The sequence below is a fragment of the Liolophura sinensis genome, chromosome 4 (assembly GCF_032854445.1).
Source record: "Liolophura sinensis isolate JHLJ2023 chromosome 4, CUHK_Ljap_v2, whole genome shotgun sequence".
In the NCBI taxonomy this organism is placed as follows: domain Eukaryota; kingdom Metazoa; phylum Mollusca; class Polyplacophora; order Chitonida; family Chitonidae; genus Liolophura; species Liolophura sinensis.
The window spans coordinates 14,216,467-14,238,714 of NC_088298.1; positions in this window are offsets into that span (position 1 = coordinate 14,216,467).

Below are 22,248 nucleotides of genomic sequence, written 5' to 3' on the forward strand. Positions count from 1 at the left end.
TTTCCGGTAAGCTACAGGAAGCAGCCGGAGAAACATAATGCCATTGGTCAAAAAGGTCGGATGTTTGTCGCAAAAGTTCTGCCCGGAGCTCGATGATTGGGAGACTGTGGGATTAATTAAAGACGACCTCTATTGCTGAAGAGAAAAGAAAGACACTTGCGGCCAGTTCCTGTTGACCTCTAGTTCGCACCTTGCTCTTCCATCGCCCAGGGAAAATGGCAGGTTTCGCGTTTCCGCACTTTTGGGGCCTTGTAATTATTGCAAAAACCGGGGCTATAAGAATGTACCAACGAACTTTGAATAGAGGGGAGAAGTCAGAGAGACCTTAGAGCGATTCTCTGCTCGTGGAAACTCACCCACTCCATGGCTAATTTCTTCTGGTCTTTGTTACCGAGGTCGAAACGCATTAATTTGCCTTCGGCAGGGAATTGATTTTCGCCATGGTATCGAAAATCTGCCATAATCTTGAGAGTTCAAGACCTCAACTTGTCGAGATTCCAAATGCTTGGTACAAGGCTTTATTGGAGGCACCCTCTAGCAATCTCCAGAATTTGACCCCTATGAAAGCGTTGTTGATCTCCCGCCTTCGACATGTGTCAGTTTTCTTACTATAATTATTGATATATATCGACATACGCCGCATATCGTGGATCGACGTAAACTTATTAAACTTGCGTTGACCTTTGCCTTGCAAAATGCTGGTCAACTCACATGCCAAATCTCCTTTGCTCAACAATTTTATTTACACTAAAATTGAATCGTCCCTTGGAAGAATCCGTAACGGTTGCAGTTGTGTGTGTGAAAAGGTTCAGGGATCAGGCCCTATACCTCCATTTCATTTTCATATCTTTTTCAGTCCATGCCACTGGAGCCTTTAAATGAGGTCGCGAATTCGAATCTAGTTCTTATCCGGTCAGACATGGTTATGCCAACACATCCATCAGGAATCTGGCAAAGAGCATTGCTTTTCAAATGAAATAAAAACAGTTTTGCTCATTTTTATATTGCCTGCAATCAACCAGTAATCATAATTTAATCAGTCAGTGAGAGAACGAATCAAGCAATCAATCAATCAAGCAAACTATAACCCAAGCATTTGATTGTCATTAACTACATAAGAAAGAGAAATCTTCCGCCTCATATTGCATGATTGATAGCACGTGCATCTTACTTTTTTAATTCTCACGTGTCAATTTGAGACTGTTATTCGAAAAAAAAAATAATAATACAAAGACAAAAATACACGATTACTATGAAATCTCTCACGTTGTTTTTATATTAAAAATTGACAGTTGTGTTTTTTTTTTTTTTTTTTTTTTTTTTTTTTTGTGGCTTTATAGGGCTTAAGTGAGGGATCAAACCATTGAAGAAAGGTCAGTCAGCTTACCCAGTAACCATGCGGCCATTTCGTGTTCTAAGACACACAGGGTGTCGGCGAGATTTTCATGGTCACAAAACAGATCATGATCGGTTACCGAGGAGGCACGTGCTATGACACATCACACGTTTGGCCTGAGATAAATGTGAATCTGTACATAATAATTATTAATAAATGACAATTCCTCAACGGTCCCGCAGATAGCTTTCCGATCATCCCTGGGTCGTATTGTTTTTTTAGACTCTCAATTTCCATACTGACGTGTGTCGTCAAATCGACACGTGACAAGGTCAGTTAAATGGGACGCCGGCCATGAGATTGATATGTCGCGCAAGACGTGTAATTTGCATTATATCAGTGTACAGCGTGGTGTGACGTGGGCATTAAGTTAAATGTTATGATTATTGATGAATATAAATGGCGGTATGTCATCCGGGTCCTGCATGACAGCGTGAACATGTAAAACCCGCACCAGCTCGAAGAGTGGACAATCATTCAAATACTTTACCGTTTCTATAGACAAGTGTGATTGATAACTTTTTTTTATTAATAATTGTAGTTGCTTGTTTGTCCAGTTGCTTAAGGAGCTCTGAGCGTGAAGCCCAGAGCCAGTCTTGCAGACAGAAATCAACTAAATAATTGATTGTAACTACTTCCAGTTGTTGTGCTAGAAATACAGTCAGCTTCAAGTTCATTTCGCCACAAAAATTTATTCAACGACGTTTTTATCTGGAACATCCTTTCACGGTCGACCATTGCTTACTGAATGTCTGCCACCACACTCGTAGACTTACCTTAGTTTCCGCTTCCACTATATAGATTTTTGAGTCAGCAAGTCTGCTTTGCTATCTGTTGCCATTTGCTACCTGTCAACTTGTCAGACAGCAGAAGAAAAGGTTTAACGCTAGATAAAGTTTTTCTGTTCTGTGACGACGCTCTCTACCCCACATATACCCAGCCGCCACTCCCTTATACGCCCTAGGTTGTGGAATACTAAACTAGATAGCTGATATTGTGTGTATACATTGTAATAGTTCTGCTACGTTCGTTTAACCAAACAGTGACTCATAGTCCCAGAATCTCACCTTTGTACCCGCTACATAGCTGTTGTCAATGGGCACGAATTTGAGGTAATATCTCGCACAATGATATCCAATCAGAAGCCTCGAAATCATAGGATAGAAGACCGACTTTGATGTCAATGAAATTTATTGGCTGCCAAATTACGTGGATTACATAACCTGTCCAACATGGCGGCTCAGTCACAAAAAAAAGCGCTCAGTTTTTCCTGAAAACTTTATTTGGCCTATCGAAGTTAAAGGAGTCTAAAAAGAAAGAATGCCGAAACATTACTTTTTGGTGTTAGGAATTACCCATTTGGACAAGATGCCAGTTGTTGAGTAAGCCGAGCTTGTTTTCTACTGGCTGTGAAGAATTTGGTTGACAGTGCGCCCTCTGCGTGTCATATCTCAACACTGGATCTATTGATAACAGCGGTTTTGGTGAGATAATTGATAGGCAAACATTATAGTCACTGGTTAAATGATCGTGCCGTTGCATTGGAGTGGCATAGTTGTCTTATAGATTACCTGTCGCAGGGCGAATTGAAAACATGAGAAGATAACACCTGAGTGATATACCAGCACTTCGGTGATATACCTAATTACACGACAAACACTTACATTATACTTACTTAACAAACCCCGCTAAATGGAATATAATCGCTTATTTGCTGTATAAGGGAAGAAATTACCTAAGGCGTTTGCACAAATGTAGATGTGTACATAGGTCTATTTATACGCAAGTATAACTGGTAAATGATCAAAGGCTGACAGGCCTCGTGCCGCCACAGGTGAGCAAAACTGCATTAACAGCCTAACGTAGAAGTGCTAAGAAGATCAAACGATGAATGCCCAGGTAAATACTTCATAGCGGCTGTTTTTCCTACACCTGTTAAATAGGTGAAAGGCCTTTGACACCATTTCTAACGTGTGTTAACCAGCTATTGACAAACCTCTTTAAGTCTTAACACCTCCGCGGAGTGTTACAGTCTTACCAGGATGTTCTTCGGCACGTCTTCGTTTGATGACGGCAGATTTTCTCTACTCTCGAACTTACCAGCAACAAGCAGATCTCACTTTGCCATGCAGCTAATGCGTTGAAACAGCAAATACTAGCACGTTCAAAGTTCGAATCAGGTTGTTGGAGATTTCTTTTTACTGCATTGCCCATTCATTGCAAATATTCCATATTCTCCACCTCTAACATAAACATCTACAAAACCGAGACAGTATACAAGTACAAAAAGGTGAATGATACCTGACCATCCTAGTTCAGTCTGGCCTTCCCATGACAAGAGCGTCTGGTGTCTGTGAGACTAAACACATGGTCCGTACACCCAGCTCTCTTCACTAATTGGTTGTTTCTAACGAAATAATACTCAACCCCCATTAATACAAATATTGACATGCGCCTCGAGGCTCCTGGAAAGTTTGTAGTCCAGCTTATATGACTGTTAAGGTGAATGGGTTGCTAAGTCGGACTCTATAGAAACCATATATATGTAGGGAGGGTTTTGTTGTATATATGTGGTATTTGCTTTTCTCCAGAACACGAATGGGCTTGCATGTGATGGTTGGGCTTACAATAGCGCATCTGTTAGTGTTCTCTGCACCTGTATATTAGGAATCTTGCCACACCCAATGTGCAATTAACCGTTTTATTGTGTGAAATAACACATATACATTTCTTCTTCTTTTTTTTACGTAATTCTGCTTAAGCCATGGTGCTAATTTGCTACTATTTATGCATTTATGTGAACAGTTAGAATACCCTAACTGACGTAAATTGACAAGAGGCCGTATGTCACTAGTTACGTGTGACCATTTGCCAGCCATTACACTGTCGTCGCTGCTCTGGTCTTTCCCTCTATGGTGCACGTCTATCACACTGTCGCCGCTGCTGTGGCTTTTCTCTCTATGCTGTACGTCCATCACACTGTTGTCGCTGCTCTGGTCTTTCCCTCTATGCTGTACATCTGTCACACTGTTGCCGCAGCTCTAGACTTTCCCTCATTGCTGTACCTCTGTCACAATGTTGCCGCAGCTCTGGTCTTTCCCTCTGTGTTGTACGTCTATCACACTGTCGTCGCTGCTCTGGCTTTTATCTGTATGCTGTACGTCTATTACAATGTCGTCGCTGCTCTGGTCTTTCCCCCTATACTGTATGCCTTTAATTTTATTTAAGGTTACACTCTATGGTCATTCACTTCTATATGATGGCGGTCAGTTGTATGGGTGGAGGAAACCGGAGTACCCCAAGTAAACCTCAGACCTTAGGCAAGTTACTGATGAGCTGTTCCACTTAAGACGCATAAATATGCACACCATGTTGGAGAACCACAACTGGTCTTGGACATCAGTGAAAAATATTCATTAAACAATCGTGAGTCATATTGGACGATCTAGGTCAATACTTGCCAGACCAATTTAAAAAAAAAAAAAACATTCAACGCAAACTACCACGGAACTAAGACTAAGTATAGGGAATTAGGGCGGGTTAGTGCCTGTAAAGAGGAGTAGTGAGAGTCGGCCCAAGTAGTGATTATTTTATTCACAGATCAGCCAGGCCATTCACGTCCATGGCTTAGTATGAGCGGTATCATAGTCAACGTTTACAGCAATATTAACTCAGGTCCGATTCTAATTCCAAGAGAAATGACTTGAGAGAAAATCGATGGTATTAGTCAATGTCGAAATAAAACAATTAGAGGCGTTAGGGGGAGTCATTAATAAAAAAAACTATCTCGAGAAAACATTCTGTGCATTCTGTGATATTTGACAGAGAAAAAAGAATTAGTGCAAATGTTGTGTATAATGGAACAAAGCTACACGGCATTGGACACAGGGGCGGTCAGCTGGTCACAAGCCGACCGATTCCAAAAATCTGGGTCATTTTTGTTCGCCAGTCCGTTGATAATGGACAATCATCATTTTTCACGAGCTGTGGTGTTAGACGAGACCGATATTAGTTCGAGTGGTTTCTGTCTCAGAGGATCAATTCTTGACCCCAACCCGAGCTGTCAGGCGCGCACACCAAAGGCACAGAGCCGATCTGACAACACCAAAGCTATTTTGTCTTTCCGCGCGTATGTAACTGTTTTGTAGAGGATATCTACACTGTAGTGGTCTTTTCTTTCCATCTTCGAATTGATCAGCTGTCTCCTGGCACTTAATTATCCCCATTAATTAAGTTGCTTAGCTGTGAAAAAAAAATCAAAGCTGTCAAAATTATCTTCAAAAGTTTACTTTTAGACGCAAATGAAGGAAACACAACATTATATTTATTTATTCAATTATTTGATTGCTGCTTTACGCGGAACTCAAGAATATTTCACTCGGACGACTGCGACCAGCATTATGGTGCGAGGAAACCGGGTGGAGAGCCCCGAAGAATCCCCACGTCCACCCGCATGTCGCTGGAAGAGCCAGTATAATTCAGATAAGAGTTGAGATAAGAGGCCACTGAATTTGTAGTTTGAAGTCATTATACCTATTGAACTAGACCTGAGGGTCAGTAGTTACACAAGTTTACAAGACGTACTTTGGTGTGTCGTGTGTGGTTAACACTAAGGTGGTATTTACTCATTTAATGAATGTCTGTAACATACGAAGGGCAATCTTAACCAAGTCCATCCCGTAAAGTAATAAATAAACAATAGACTATGTCAAGCGGTGTCACATCCGGTGTAGATCTATTTTGTAGATGATTTGGACTGCATGGGGGGTTACTAAAGCTCCTTATCGTCATTTAACGGAAGTCGTTCGGGGTTTAGCCTTTAGCTGTGTACTCTTTCGTTCTTTCCTGTGTGCTCATAAACACTTATTATTATGTGTAAGACAGTGTTATATAGCACGACACCAAAAGGCACACGTTTACTGCAATCTGGACCCCTTTGTGTAGTCCGTCATAGCCTTATGTTATCTGGAAGGCTGTAAAAGAGAGATTATTTCCCGCCAAATACCTTTCTTTGGTTGGCTGGTTGTTTAAATATGGCGTAACACCAATAAAATAAAAGATTAGAATACTGCCTAACAGAAACCCTAAATGATGCCGAGCACCATCGTCCACAGTATAACAGCCCTGGTCGTCCACAGTATAATAGGCCTGATCGTCCACAGTATAATAGGCCTGATCTCCCACAGTGTAATAGGCCTGATCGTCCACATTGCAATAGGCCTGATCGTCCACGGTATAACAGGCCTGATCGTCCAGAGTGTAATAGGCCTGATCGTCCACAGTATAACAGGTCTGATCGTCCACAATGTAATAGGCCTGATCGTCCACAGTATAACAGGTCTGATCGTCTACAGTGTAATAGGCCTGATCGTCCACAGTGTAATAGACCTGATCGTCCACAGTATAACAGGCCTGATCCGCTATGTTTTGCACCAAAACAAAAAAAAAATGCAAAGATTGTCGATTTTAATCTCTATAACACTGGCCGGGGTCAGTTTTGAATCGGATGCCATAGTATATCGACTGTCTTCCGGGCACCATTGAAAACTGTTGACTGTAATTAGCTTTATTTAATATTTATATATGCTTTCTTACATTTTCCTTTGGGAGCTGAGTAAGAATCCACAAAGCCCTTTCTGACTTAAGCCAAAATTTAAAAACTCTGCACGATGTTTAGTTTCTGGTACTGGACGCTGATGGTTGTCTTGAGATGAGGGTTACAAAATTTTAATTTGTAAAACCCCAAAACAAGCTTTGAGTATTTCAAATTTTGACTTAAGGGAGAAATAGCTTTGTGGAATCGACCCCTGGTGTTTTACGTTGTTTAAGTGATGGGTCTTCCCATTATCGACTTGGAACGAGTGACATACGAATGTCGGAATTTGCGCTCACACAGCTGAGGGGTTTTAACCGTATCACGCAAAGCAGAAAACTGTGTTGGTTCGACAGTGATTGGCTGACAGTTGAGACACAGAGTTCCTGAGTAAAATTTTGCAGCCTTGGTCACGCTTGAATAAATGTTCCATAACTAAAATTCAGCTTAGTAAAGGAATATTTAGCCTGGACTGGCCTATCTCTCACACAAGCCATTCAGAATCGATTATGTATCAGACAAAGTTTTTAAATGACGATTATAGCTCGTGAGGCTTACAAAGTGGTTTAAAATTCGGTGTAAAGCCTTTTACCTCAATATGGAGCATGAGAAACAGATTTATCAGTGAGGGATAGGGCGCCTAGCTTAGCGTCTCTAGCCACTGGGCTTAAGTAGACATCCGAAGTCGTGAATTCGAGTCTCACTCTAGCCAGTATTTGTCTCGATATAGACAGTATTTGTCTCGATATAGTTGTTTCAGTATCGGAAATGAAGCCTGTGTTAACGTATTGGTTGTTGAGTGGGTATGTGCCGGGTGGTCCTGATGGTACTTGTTCAGTTTGTGACTCATACCGCTACAGAGTGAGATTACATTGTCCTATACTGGATCATTTTGTACGTCATATGGAATACTGAAGTGTGTGCGAATAGCTTCGTAACATGATGAACGAGACCTGTGCTATCACCTTTAATGCTCTTAAGCTTATCTATGATGTTTTGTAGTGGGGTGACTCATCGGGTTATAGCTCTATACAGTATAACACACCGATGAGCAAGGTAACCCGACAACCGGAATATTCTGTGCTCTCGCTCCGGCGCATGGGAATTCTCCACAAGCAGTTCCTCCAGGTGTAATGATTGCAATTAGACTGAAAGTCCCCCCCGAGCAAACCCATGTTTAGATTTGACGCCTTTGTTGTTTAACTGCTGATTTGATACGCCATTGACAGTACATGACAAACCTACGGAAGGGCGGTTGTGTCATGGATTGTTTTGCCTGAAGCTCGGCACGAGAGCCTTAGACGCGGCTCAGCTCAACTGGTCGTATGCGGAGTTGGTCCCATTCGCTGAGGGCAATACGGTTTTAAGATTCACTGGCATATTCATTTGAAATATTTAAAAAGTAAAGTACAAATGGCGATTTCACAATGCATGTTTCTGTACCGACAAGAAATCGTACGTGCTTTATTCTCAGTCAGGAAACAGTCGTTTCTTTGGTTCAGTATACCAGTGAAATTTTCTACATCTCCACAACAGATGGTGCAACAGAGAATTATGATTTCCACGTAAGGTGCTTTGTTTTGTAACTTGAAAAATGGTGCGTTTTGCGGTTTAATCCATGGCATGTATATTTGGTCTTCTCACTGATGTCACATTGATTAAGCTAGTGAGACGCACTGAAATGACGTAATACTTATCACTTTGGATTTCTGGAGCTTTACAATCCGTAGTCAAGAATATTTCAATAATATGATGTTCACCAGCAGTTTGTGAGTGGAAAAAACCTAGTAGAGCTCGTATCAAACAACCGCGCCACGACAAAAAAACCTCAGCGACCAATGTTCACAGGACACCACTGGAAAATGGCCTGCCAGGTTTACGTTACCTGTAAATCTGAGTGAACTCAATAAAGATACAAAAAGTTGGTCGATTAAATGAATAGTTGGGATTTAAAGCCACAAAGGCGGAATTCCAGACACATCGATATGGTGATGAGAAATACCCTTCAGTGCCACGCGTAATATATGTGAACGATATGGCCAGGTAGAGCTTCCATACGATTCACTGTTTCTGGCGAACGACATAATCCACTTGGACGCACCATACCAACTGATAGTTCCGCACCACCCCATAAGTGACAAATGTCAGCCCACTGAAAACATGAAACAACTGTAATTCGCCTTGGACACGAACAACGACAAGAACAACAACGTCAATATGTCATGAATTCAGGACTGGTGGTGTTTTGTTACATAAAGTCGAATCAATATGATTATCAGGTCTACCTGCCAATCACTTACCTACTGATTTACTCACAAGTTGAATCACTTAATGGCTGATTCCCTCACGAGCTGAATCACTTAATGGTTTATTCACTCACAAGCTGAATCACTTACATACAGATTCACTCACAAGTTGAATCACTTAATGGCCGATTCACGCACAAGCTGAATCAATTACCTGCTGATTCACTCACAAGTTGAATCACTTAATGGCTGATTCTCTCGCCAGCTGAATCACTTAATGGTTTATTCACTCACAAGCTGAATCACTTACATACAGATTCACTCACAAGTTGAATCACTTAATGGCTGATTCACTCACAAGTTGAATCACTTAATGACTGATTCACTCATAAGCTGAATTACTTACCGGTTGATTCACTCACAAGCTGAAGGATATTACCAGTTGATTCATTTACAAGCTGAATCACTTAAAGTCCCATTCACTCCCATTCAAGCTGAATGACTTTATAGGCTTACACTGGTGGATCACAAGTCACATGTTGAATTGCTTGCTGGTGGATTTTCTAACATCATTCGCCTATGCTTATGCATGGATTTTCTCGCCGGAAAACTGAATTGCTTACTGACGGAGCCATTCACAAGCTGAATCTTGAATAGAAGATTTACTCCATTCCAGATTTATTGGCTACCAAATGTACCCAATAGTTTACATCATTAAGAAAATAAATAAGACGATCAAACTAACATATTACCTTACTGATTTCCACATTTGTTCACTCAACAGTTTCTTACTTAATCCGTCCCGATAGCACATTTGGTAGAGCGTCCTCTTCGGGAGCGATAGATCCAGGGTCAATCCTGGGTCGAGTCACACCTAAGACCTTAAAAGAGGAAGTTGTAACTTCCACGCTTCGCGTTCAGCGTGAAGGTGATAGTGCGACGACTGGTTGACCCGTATCAGTATAATGGCTCGGGTGGGGCGACTTGCTTCGGTAAGGCGTCTCAGTGAAGCAGCAACAGATAAAAGAGCAGTGGAAATCCGTTCGGCAAAAAGGAGGCATATTACATGCCTCTAAGCATTCCTTCGTCGTCATATGACTGAAAAATTGTTAAGTACGACGTTAAACCCCAAGCACTCACTCACTCACTCACTCACTCACTCAACAGTTTCTTCGCTTTTACGTCTATCGAGTGACCTACTTACTGCAAAAGGTTCATTCATTGAAAAATATTTCTGTGCTTTACAGTAGTCAGGAGGTCAACACTTTTGATTGCTCACCAAACGTAGAATATCAGGTACAAGTTCCCTTTCACTCGTACCTAGGCTTTCGTGATGTCTCAAAACAGCTCTTGAGACCTGAATCGTTTGGACTCTGGCCTTAATTTAGATGTATTGTTCTACTCACGCATGTTTAAATGTCTTTCATCCAGTTTGTTCCCTGTGTAGAATCACGGACGAATCCTGAGGCAGAAGTTTGATAAAGCTCTGACAAGTCACGTGACATGTGAATACGCGTCGATCACAGACCAGTTTTAAGCGGTGTTCACGAATTTCTTCACATCCGCAGCACAAAAGAACGACTTCCATAAAAACGCCTTTTGCCGACGTGATCGAATCTGATCTGTAATTTTACGTCTTTCAGACGTTGAGAAAAGTTTGGCTTCCCAAATCGATCAGGCTTTTTGATAGGTTTAATCCACGGAGAACTGAAGGCAAAACAGTGACGGTGTGAATGACGACCTCCTCAGCAGGGCTGGGTAGTGAGGATCGGCGAGTTCTGACTCTGTCACTCACAGGGTCCATTCACTTCTTTGATAATCTCCGTGCTCTGTGTCATGTAAGTCTTTAAATGATGACGTCCAGCTTGAAACATGACATCACTGGATAATGCCGCTTAGCCGTAGACAAGACACCGTAAACTTCGTTACAGATCATCGGATGTAATGTGGTCTACACAGCATACAAAATTCAAAAAGAAAAAAGTCCAGATTTGAATTTATACAACAAACAAAGAGAAACCAACTGGCTACTTCCGCTGAATTAAATCAGATTCTTGTTGGAATATATAACTGCTGTAAAATGCTGGATATCGATATCGGTAAAAATGCAGTGATGTTAATTTTACTCTATTAAACACCACTGGTCTAATTTGCACACAATGTTGTGTTGTCATCATGTTCATTTTATCAACATTTACATGAAAACAATCCAAGGGGACTATTGAGGACTCTTAGTCAATAAGCAGAATGGTTTATTCAGAATATATTGTACCCCATGTAGTGTCGCTCTCAATCGATCACAGCGGCTTTCCGTGCATCGGGCCACAGAGACGCGACTGCTGGCGGCCCTGATTGGAGATTGGCATCAGTAATGAACCTCCCAAAGCGCAGATCGATCAACGGAAATTGAGATAAATCAGAGCGAACAAAAAATCATAGTAAAACACTTTTGTCGTGGAGAAAGGGATAACCGTTCAACTGGGGGAATGTCACCTCTAATCTGGAATTTATCTCACTTGGTCACGTTCATGGCACTGTGGTTATTTTCTCTTTCAATTGGCATATTCAGACTTGTGGTAGAACTAGTGTACCCGACACACACACCACCACCCCACCCCTAATGTTTGATCTCTGATGCATTGGTCGTATAACACTTAACGGGTTTATTTTGGACTGCCACATTATTTATTTACTTATGTGGTGTTCTACCCCTATCGAAGGGTTCTTTGGAAGGGGATGGGGGGGTAGACCTCACCAGTGAACCGCTATAGCACCAGCGCCAGACCATCACCTAGCACATATAAGTAGCTCAGAAGGACAGAGCCGGATTCGAACACACGACCCCATTGCATGGTCAAACGTTCTAACTGAAGCAGTGGAGATGGTCCTACCCCTTATGACGCCCGGACCACAGGCCCACACCAACCCCTCCCCCCCCCCCCTCCCATCCCAACACCCCCACCCACCCACTACAGCAATTTCAGAACGTTAGAATTCAATTCAGAATATGTACAGAAGGTTTGTTTCGGGTTTTCTTTCATCCTTCAATAGGTGTAAGGTGTACTTATGACGTAGCAAATACAGCATAGACGAAACCAAGACCATTTCCAAACCAAGGAAAACAGCCTCCAGCAAATAAGAAAATGTGTCCCATATCGGTTTGTAAGCTATACATGCATTGAACGAAATCCCCTCGGTATCGTATGCATATGGGCGGAACATGTAGTCGCAGTATATATACACTTGTAGTTATTATAGCGTTATGTACATACCTGTAGTTATTACGGTTGTATACATACATATGACTATAGTCATTATAGCGATGTGTATGCGGCTGTAGTTGATATAGCGGTATACGTATACGGCTGTAGTTGATATAGCGGTATACGTATAGGGCTACAGTTATTATAGGGGTATGTATACGGCTGTAGTTTATATAGCAGTATGTATACGGCTGTAGTTGATATAGTGGTGTGTATTCGGTTGTAGTTGATATAGCCTTATTTGTATACGGCTGTAGTTGATATAGTGGTATGTATACGGCTGTAGTTATTATAGCAGTATATGTATACTGCTGTAGCTATTGTAGCAGTATGTATATAGATAGTAGTTACTATAGCGTTATGTACAGGGCTGTAGTTATTACAGCAGACCAGAGCGGCTCTCTGACAACATGCATGGGCGGATGAGCCCAGCCAGTCTGAATTAGTCACGGGTGTGTATGATGATCAGTAGTCCAGACACATCAATTCACATCCAGTCGGCTGACCTATTCCCCTGCCCACCCGAGCCATATCTCAGAAATGTCACCCTGATAATGACAAGCGAACATACTCATTCTCCTATGCCGCAACCAGCATTTGTATTCTCGCTGACAAAATAACTCCCCCTCCCTTTCCCAAACCCTCCCAAATCTCCGCAACCCTGCTCATCCTGGCATGCAGCTCGTCAATTGCCAGTCACAAATTGGTTCTCAATCTGGCCGACATTGTACAAGAGATAATGATTCAGAATTTCCATAAAATATAATCTGATTCGACTAACACCATACAGCTATCAACTTTCCGACTTTCTGATTACTGACATCCATGTGCAAGGCGGTCTAAACTTTGCCCGTCATTCCAGGACCTACATTTTTTCCAACAAGAATCATTTCAATTCCTCACTTATGTGGATCAGTTAAAAATAAAATTTGGATGATTTATTTTGTGCTTCCTTTATTTATTCATTTTAGTTAGTTAGTTAGTAAGTTAGTTAGTTAGTTATACCTCTCATATGGTTGTACAATCAAGCCGTCTAACTTTACATGTCTTTATGACGTCACTGGTCTTACTCATTTCCGGTTTTATACACATGAAAACTGTTTTTACCAGTATAGAACTATGAGCAAATTCTCACTTAAGTCAATCCATTAAATGTCAGTCCATCCAAAACTAACTCAGTCAATCAGTGTTCACTCAATAAATGTTTCAATTCAAGCAGACGACAATCAATCTTGATTTTTTTTCTTTACCATTTATTGACCAGAGTAAAAATGAGACTTTAAAGTATGATAAACAGCATGTCTTAGTTGTTTGTGCTAACAATCAAAGATACTGATGCAACAACCATTAAGCAATCAATCACTAGTTCAAGTACTCGACTTCCATCATCAGTTGAACCACTATCCAAGGAAAATTACATGCCCTTAGAAACACATCTTTTCAATTTTGTGACAGGTCGGTTTCCTCAAACCAGAATGTTGGCCACCGTCGTATAAGTGAAATATTCTTTAGTATGGCATAAAACACCAGTGAAATAAATAAATAAATAAATGTGAGTGCCTTGTTTATGGACATGCATGTAGTTGGGAAACCCGGTATTGGCCTAGTCATATTTTAAACTATTATTTTAACCGGAAGTAGTTTAAAGTTTTGTCCTCAATTTCTCTGACAGGTGATATATATTTGTCAATTTTGTCTCAGCTATTCTTGAAGGTAATACAACAATTCAAACTTTTGACAGCTTTCAAGAAATCCTACAGTAAATCCTTGACATGGACGTCACTTCTCGACGTTTTCAGTAGGGTCACATTATTACCCCTGACACATGCAATAAAGTATATAGGCTACATATAAACGGCTCAAACAAATCCTTAGCTAGAGGAACAATTGGCCAAAACAGGCATTCTTGGGTTTACTGTGTTTTACTGGACTTAGTCGTTAAATACGTTAACAATAAAACCTGTGTATCAATGACTTAAACATGTAGAGGTGCTCGTAATTGATTAATTTGAGTAGAATATTGTAAAATCAAGTATCGTTGTTGTGATCAATAATTTCTCCAGTTAAGCTATCGTTATTTGCCTTTAGTAATCTGACTCCCGCTCTCACTCCGCCTTCCCCGCACAGGGTCATCCGAGCAACTTTACTAACTCATTCCAGCCAAATTTAATCAATCAGTCATTTCTTCATTCGCTTAGTCGTTCTGTCTCTTACAGACGACATTTCTCGCTTTTCCCTTTTTATCATCTGGCCATCACGATTTTAAGTCTGCCTTTCCTGTTCACGAATATCTATGTCACAGCTGTACTCCACCGACCGGCCCCGATAGCACAGTTGGTACGGTGTCCGCTTCGGGACCGGTAGATCCAGGGTCAATCCTGGGTCGAGTCACACCTAAGACCTTAAAAGATGAAGTCGTAACTTCCTCTCTTGGTGTTCAGCATGAAAGTGATAGTGCAACGACTGGTTGACCCGTATCAGTATAATGGATCGAACTGGGCTGCTTATTTGCCTTCTGAAAGGCGTCTCAGTGAAGCAGCACTAGATAAAAGAGCAGTGGAAATCCGTCCTGCAACAAGGAGGCACATTACATGCACTCTAAAGATTCCTTCGTCGTCATATGACTGAAAAATTGTTAAGTACGACGTTCAACCCCAAGCACTCACTCACTCACTGTACTCGACCGCTTCAGTCAGATTTAATCAATCAGTCATCGTTTAGTCATTCACTCCTTATCTAACATGCTTTTATTGTCGGTCTTCCATTTCTGTGAAGAGACATCAACGCAGCTTTACTCAGCCATTTCAACCAAACTTAATCAAACAATTTTTCATTCGGTCAATCAATAAATTTACCTCCAGCAGGCGACACTTCTCGCTGTTTTCCGTCGCCGGCGACCAAAGTCCTTCTGCCGTCATTCCTGTACACTGGGGTCCATTAGCCCATTGATTAGTGACGACCGACTTGTTCCCGGGCTAACGAGTTTACTTCCCGGCCTCTGATCTGCAGACTTCGTCATTGTCGGTAGAGGGATTAAGTCCTGCTAGAGAGTACATACGGATTGCGGAGCGGCCTAATCAATACAAAGAAGCCGAACTACTGAGACGTGTGCTTTTTAAGAATGTATTTTACGGCACGATCATCAAACAGCGTCCCCTGTACCGTTCAATACGAGACTCGAGTCCAGGAATGTTAGTGTCGAAGGTTTGGCTGTTTGTGGATGGCATTCAGTAGGAAACTGTGCCCTCCGTTCATTGCACATATGTCTGTACACACAGCTGTACTATTGCCACCGATACCGTCACCCTGGTTATGAAAGAAATCAGCTTTCAAAAGTTTGTCTATACGCTACCATTAATATGCAACATGATTAATGAAGAAAAGAGTGGAGCGTGACCTTACAGTAATGCTTTATTTCTGTTTGCTGATTGCTCTTTTCTGTAATCCGGTATCAAACTAGAAAATGACAAAAGCTACAGAGTGCCGTGCAATTAACACTGTTTCGAGAGTATCCAGGATGTGAGGAGTCAAACAATGTAGTTCCAAAGTGTCCCACTTTTCACCAGCAGTAGTGCAGAGAACACGAAGTCACGTGACTTTTCAAGTTGCAGCTATACATAACAGAACGGTTTCATAGAAGAAAACATAGGACGAATTTCTAACAAATTTGCTGGTAAAATAATAACAGTTGTACAATTAAAAAAGAAAAACAGACAGGTGTGAATGTGGTCACAACTCCCGTGACGCATGGGCATGTCAAAAATCTACCCCACGGCCAAGAACTAAAAAACAGTGCACAGTTCAAGTGTACTAAAGAAGAAGAAGAAACAGGAAGCCGTGGAGCCGCATGCTGGTGACGTTTAAAGGGGTTTTGCTTAAACGAGACATGACGAGTATATAAGAGTAGATGACCTCGTTTATAGCACAATGTGAAATGTTTAACGAGATATGTAAACCAGCCACAGATTGGTCACTGGGCATTTTGCCGTAAATCCTTTGAGCGTTGGCACATAGCCGAAATCTGCAGAGTGAACTGCACACGAACTCCATTGGGAGATTTGAATCATCGGACAACTGAATAGTTTTCACTAGAGTCGAAAAATAAATGTTTCCATCTGTTTTAAAATAATGACTTGTTGTCAACACTTATGTCATTCCGTGTACAGCTGTTTTGGTCTCAGATGACAGTGCCGACACAAGGGGTGATATCCCACCCAGTGGTGCTGCCTTTCTGAAATGCCATGTTGATGACACCTGGCACGTCTCCTCATCTGTAGTAGCGTTATAGTATATAACGCTCTGCCGATATCCCACCCAGTGGTGCTGTCTTCCTGAAATGTCATGTTGATGACACCTGGCACGCCTCATCAACTATGATAGCGCTATAGTATATAACGCTCTGCCGATATCCCACCCAGTGGTGCTGTCTTCCTGAAATGTCATGTTGATGACACCTGGCAAGCCTCATCATCTATGATAGCGCTATAGTATATAACACTCTGCCGATATCCCACCCAGTGGTGCTGTCTTCCTGAAATGTCATGTTGATGACACCTGGCACGCCTCATCATCTATGATAGCGCTATAGTATATAACGCTCTGCCGATATCCCACCCAGCGGTGCTGTCTTCAGTACATTTATATTATATTTCTGCTATCTGCTATTTTATTACATAAGAAATGCGTCTTTCAGCAAATTGTGGAAGGGTCAAGTAAGTTGTAGAACTTCCCACCCAATCCTTTTGATCAACAGTCAATAAAATAAGTTTATGCTAGTCCTGGATAGAACAGGAATCACGCCCTACCAAGCATATAGTGCTGTCTTCATGGAACGCTATGCCGACTACAACAGGGAAGACGCCCTACTTAGTAGTGCTGTATGCCTTGAACGCCATGCCGACGACACCAAGGATGATGCATCACTATATCACAGTTTATTTACACTGGGCCGACTAGTTCTTATTGATCGCCGACAGCAGCAACACACCTAGTGTCAATCATCAACAATTAACACGCCCTTTACTACAGTACAAATAAAATAAAAAAGAAAAATAAGTAAAAATTTGCGTTTCATTTTGTGGCAGTTTCGGACAAGGAAATGAGATTTATCGTAGAGTGTGAAAATGGTCCCTGTGAATTGTGCGTAGGTATATATGCTCGATATGCACTTTCCGAAACATCATCAGTTCTTGATGTGTTCTACTGCAGACGAACATGCGGACATACAAGTTCAGAGGAGCCTGGTTATCTTCGTCCCTGAATGGTAAGTTCGTTATTCGCAGGATTATCGGTACCCCCACTTATTCCAGACATAAGTGGCAACGGAGAAATTTAATTTCTTAACCCAGACGTTTTTTGTAAGGGACAGCCAGTCCAAAGTCTCTTGTGACCAGGGATATGTATATAACATCCTGGCAACCCGGGGTTGCTAAGGTGTCACGCACATGGCTTATGTCGTCTAAATTACCTCCAATTCGAAAGAGCTCCGGTAACCTTGTCGCTACATCTTGGTCGTCGGGTGATTTGACGCTCGCTCTGATGGCTAGATGGCGTGCCTTATGGCAATTCTCGTTAGGATGCGTCCAGCAAAAATCGGTAATTTCCCCAACTGATAAAATCTGACATTCACGACTTGTACTGATACAGCATGTCACACAGTGCCTACATAAAAGGGGTGAATGTGCCCGTTTCTTGCGATTAAGATATCGCCATTTATCATTCCTTACTAGCTCCTTCCATTTATACTTTACCTGGTAGACTCAAGTAGAATGGTGTATCTCAGAAAATGAACTATTTTGAAATCGTGGGCCCTTTCTTTGATGTAAAGGAAACGTAGCTCGTGTGGGCAGAAACAACCGCCATTATCGTCGCCTGTTGGATAATAATACGTCACGTGACCACAGAAAATACCGCCTTTGCACGCGGCTTAATGTTGCGTAACCGGAAGTGAGTGGAGGTAACACCAGCTGCACAAAGTGCATGACTGTGTATAATTTGCGGATCTCTTTACTGGTCTGGCAGTAAATGAATATGGGTGAAGCAAGCATTGTTCCAAGAATGATATAATACGAATGATAATGTTCTATGAATGACCCGAACATGTGAACGTGCTATCAAAAGTGAAATGTATAACAAAATGTAACTGATCACTTCTTTTCACATTAAACTAATGTCCTTTCTGAGCATTTTGCGTCGTCTTTGGTGCAAATATTTCATGCAGCCATCTGTAATTTCATTTGGTCGAGAAACACAATCTGTCTGGTAGAAGAAAATCGACACTGTTAATTACAAGGAAATTAAAAAATACTGTAAATGCTTTTTGTCACACCATAACGTCATTATTACAACGTAACAATTGTAATCAAACTTGTGAAATCAGTGACAGAAATCAGACTCGATGTCTATAGCCGATCAAATCCTGGTATTTCTCTCTATTTGAATGTTGTTTATCAGTTGTAGACGCTATTCCTTGACGCCTTTCTCAAGATTTAAGATTATAGACTGAGTAACTATATGAAGCATGCATGTATTTAAAGGCCAAATCCTGAACTGCCCGTTCAGATGCTAGAATCAGACTCACATTTCGTTTATCCGAGCAATCCAAAGTATTTTATAAGCTTAGTTTCGAAATACAAGTTCTTCGAAACTTTAAAACTGATCACCTGTTTACACACTGTACATGTATACTCATGTTTTTATGTCGAATAACTGAAATAAAGCTTATAAGAAATTTATTACCTTATGCATAATGCCATCAGAAAGCGTACAATTTTCATGAAATCTAGTGTGTCTTATACCGCCAAGGATATTGTTAAAAGAGCAAAAGACACATAATCCACGCGTGCTGACTACACGCAAAGTGCATGTGCTCGGCTCTGCAAACCCAGTCTATATATATCGGGTGATTGTCAGGTGCACGTGAACAGATGAGGTGTTCTTCACCGACAAACATGACCTTAAAATGAAGTCACATTGGCTACATCATGAAAAAGCTTATAACTACGTCATGACTTACATGGATGGTTATCAAAATTTAGCGGTTGCTGGAATGGGGCCCTCGACTTGTATACTGAAAGGCTATTGTGTATCGGCTTATTGAAACACTTCCATCAACTGGACAACTGATGATGCCATCTATTATTCCCCATGTGTTTATAAAGGGCATTAAATGCTTAGCGAATAGATTAACGCGATAAACATCAACTGAACTTCGTTGGAGCTTTTTCAATCGTGTACGGCGTGGTGACTGACGGTGCACGGCAGCAAAAATCCGCCATCTGCATGTTTAATATTTGTGTGATATTTTGATGTACGCAAATAAGCCCATATCAACATTTTACGGAGTAGCTAGGAGATTCCGATTTATTTAATGCAAATCATTCAGCAGTATAGATTGCTTGTTGATAAGCAGGTAAGGATTGTGATTCAAATAAAGCAGAGAAGTTTGTCAATTTTTTAATCGCCTTGCAGCATTTTAACTGTACATTGAAGCAGAAAGTATAGATGCAGCTTTTCAACGACTCCAAGTATGTTTAGTTTATATCATAACAGTTCACGCAATCTCGTTATCAGCGAGATGCCATGGTGATATTAAAAATCCTTTTGCTGGTTTAGCGTCATGAGAAACGCTCATTAACATATATACTCGGCTACATGCATTGAACACGAGCTCGAATCCGAGCACATACATGTGCTATGTCATTCCAGATCAGCCTATCGAAGACAGAGATCATAAAAATTGATTAGCTCGACACCAATATCTACAGTAGTCTCTAAGATCACTGCATCCATGCAATTTATTGCGCTAACTGGCCTCCACTGTACAACCTGGTACGCTGGTATAACTTTTGAGGAGTTTAAAATACAGTCGATCTTCCCCCAATCGAACATACATAGACCTCTAGAGATACTATAGCCCTTGCCCGTTACCGCTAAGGAGAGATTTTATAATTGTAAGGCTTTATAAGAGTTACTCAAAGACTGCTATTGTTTTACCACACCTAAGAAAGGTATTAAAAATAGCAGTATTGTGATTTGAACAATGAGTTATAGCACTAGTCAGACGCTGCCTCATCATTTCACATCCACTAATTTTGCCGTATATGCTCAGTCACCAACTGACAGGCAAAGGTGCGAGGCAGTAACGGAAGTCGCATGACACATTAGGCTAATGAAACTTTGCGACGGCTTATGACTACATAAACTTCCACTGGTGCGAAAATCTTTCCCGTTATATTACAAAGCATAAAGTTAATAAGGCTGGCAAAAGCAAGTTGTGGGTCATGTGGGATTTGAAACAAATTGATGAAATGACAGGATTTTGATTCTCTCATCAGCTGATTTACCGACAGTTACATGGCATCTGAGGTGTAATACGTTTAAAGAAGTCTTAAAAGCCTTGTACTTCATCACGGGAATAAGTGCCGTCACCTTTCTCAAGCAGGATGCTGTTTGATTTCCACTCGCGTGTAGGCCGCCGCAAAGCCTTGAGAAACCGCCATTTCAAAATGAATCCTTCCCAAAACCTTCTTGCATTCTTAAAGCCTGCTTGGAGTGGATTAGAAACCTTGTCACCTGTTATACTGAGCGCTTCAATCCCGTTAGTTAAGACGGTTGGTGGCGAATCCCTTCTGTTTGAACGGATCAGAAAATCGGTGACACGTCGATATCCTGTCATGCGAGCGATATTTGAGATTCCCCATCCGGGTCATTGACGCGGTGAGCCACGAAGGGCCGGAGTGGTATCTGGGGATCGATGGCACTACCGGATATTGTATTGGACGATGAAGAATCGATCGGTCGTTCTAGTGGATGTCGTATTATCTCGACACCCCCTCCCCTTCCCCACTCTCTTCTTCCTCCCACTCTTTGCAGTTCACCGAAGCCAGGAACACGTATTCCGCGATACAATCACCTGTCCTCCACAAGTGGATTGCTGTAAGTGATTTCGCTCCACGGTCCGACATTGGGCCATGTAATCGCGCGGACAAAGGCTTTCGGTGCTCCCACAGGGATTATCTCCAGTCATTATTGGACCGATCTGGGGACCTCACGCCGCACACTCGTCCAGTTCAATATCTCGACGCGGCTTTTATCATGCTACCACCGCATTATACCAGTGATTGGATTCTGTAAGGAGGTTTGATGTGGGCCAATAAATATCACAGTATTTAATCCGACTCGCTCTTATCTCATTTTCATCAAGAGACTGGAGTAACACGTGTGAAAGTAACACCTTTGAGAGGCCAGGATTGAAAACTCCGGCCATGGGATTTGAACCCGCGACCGAAGGGGAACTATCACTCAATAATTCTATATAATGCATTATTCTATACCTAGTCATAGTTATCAGTTCCCCCAGGTAATACCTTATGCTGTAATTCTAACTCCCTTTCAGGTTCCATTCATTCAGATATTAAAGGTTAAGTATACCCCTGAATTCTAGCCCTATAGTTTTCAACATTCGTTCAGGTAAACATAAAGTCTGCCACTATATATACATAGAAAAAAGGATATAGGGCACAGAAAAATAGGTAAAAAATTCTATAAAATTTTGAAAACCGAGAAGATGAAATTCAGCATTTGGGATATAGCACTGACGAACAATTTACTCCGAGTAGCCATGTTGTGGAAGCCCTTATGAACTTGGCCAATCACTAGCGCTGAAAGCGTCACGTGATAATTGGTTGTCATGTCAAAAAACCTATTAGCTCCCGATTGTCAGCGTGGTTTCGTATAGTGGAAAAATGC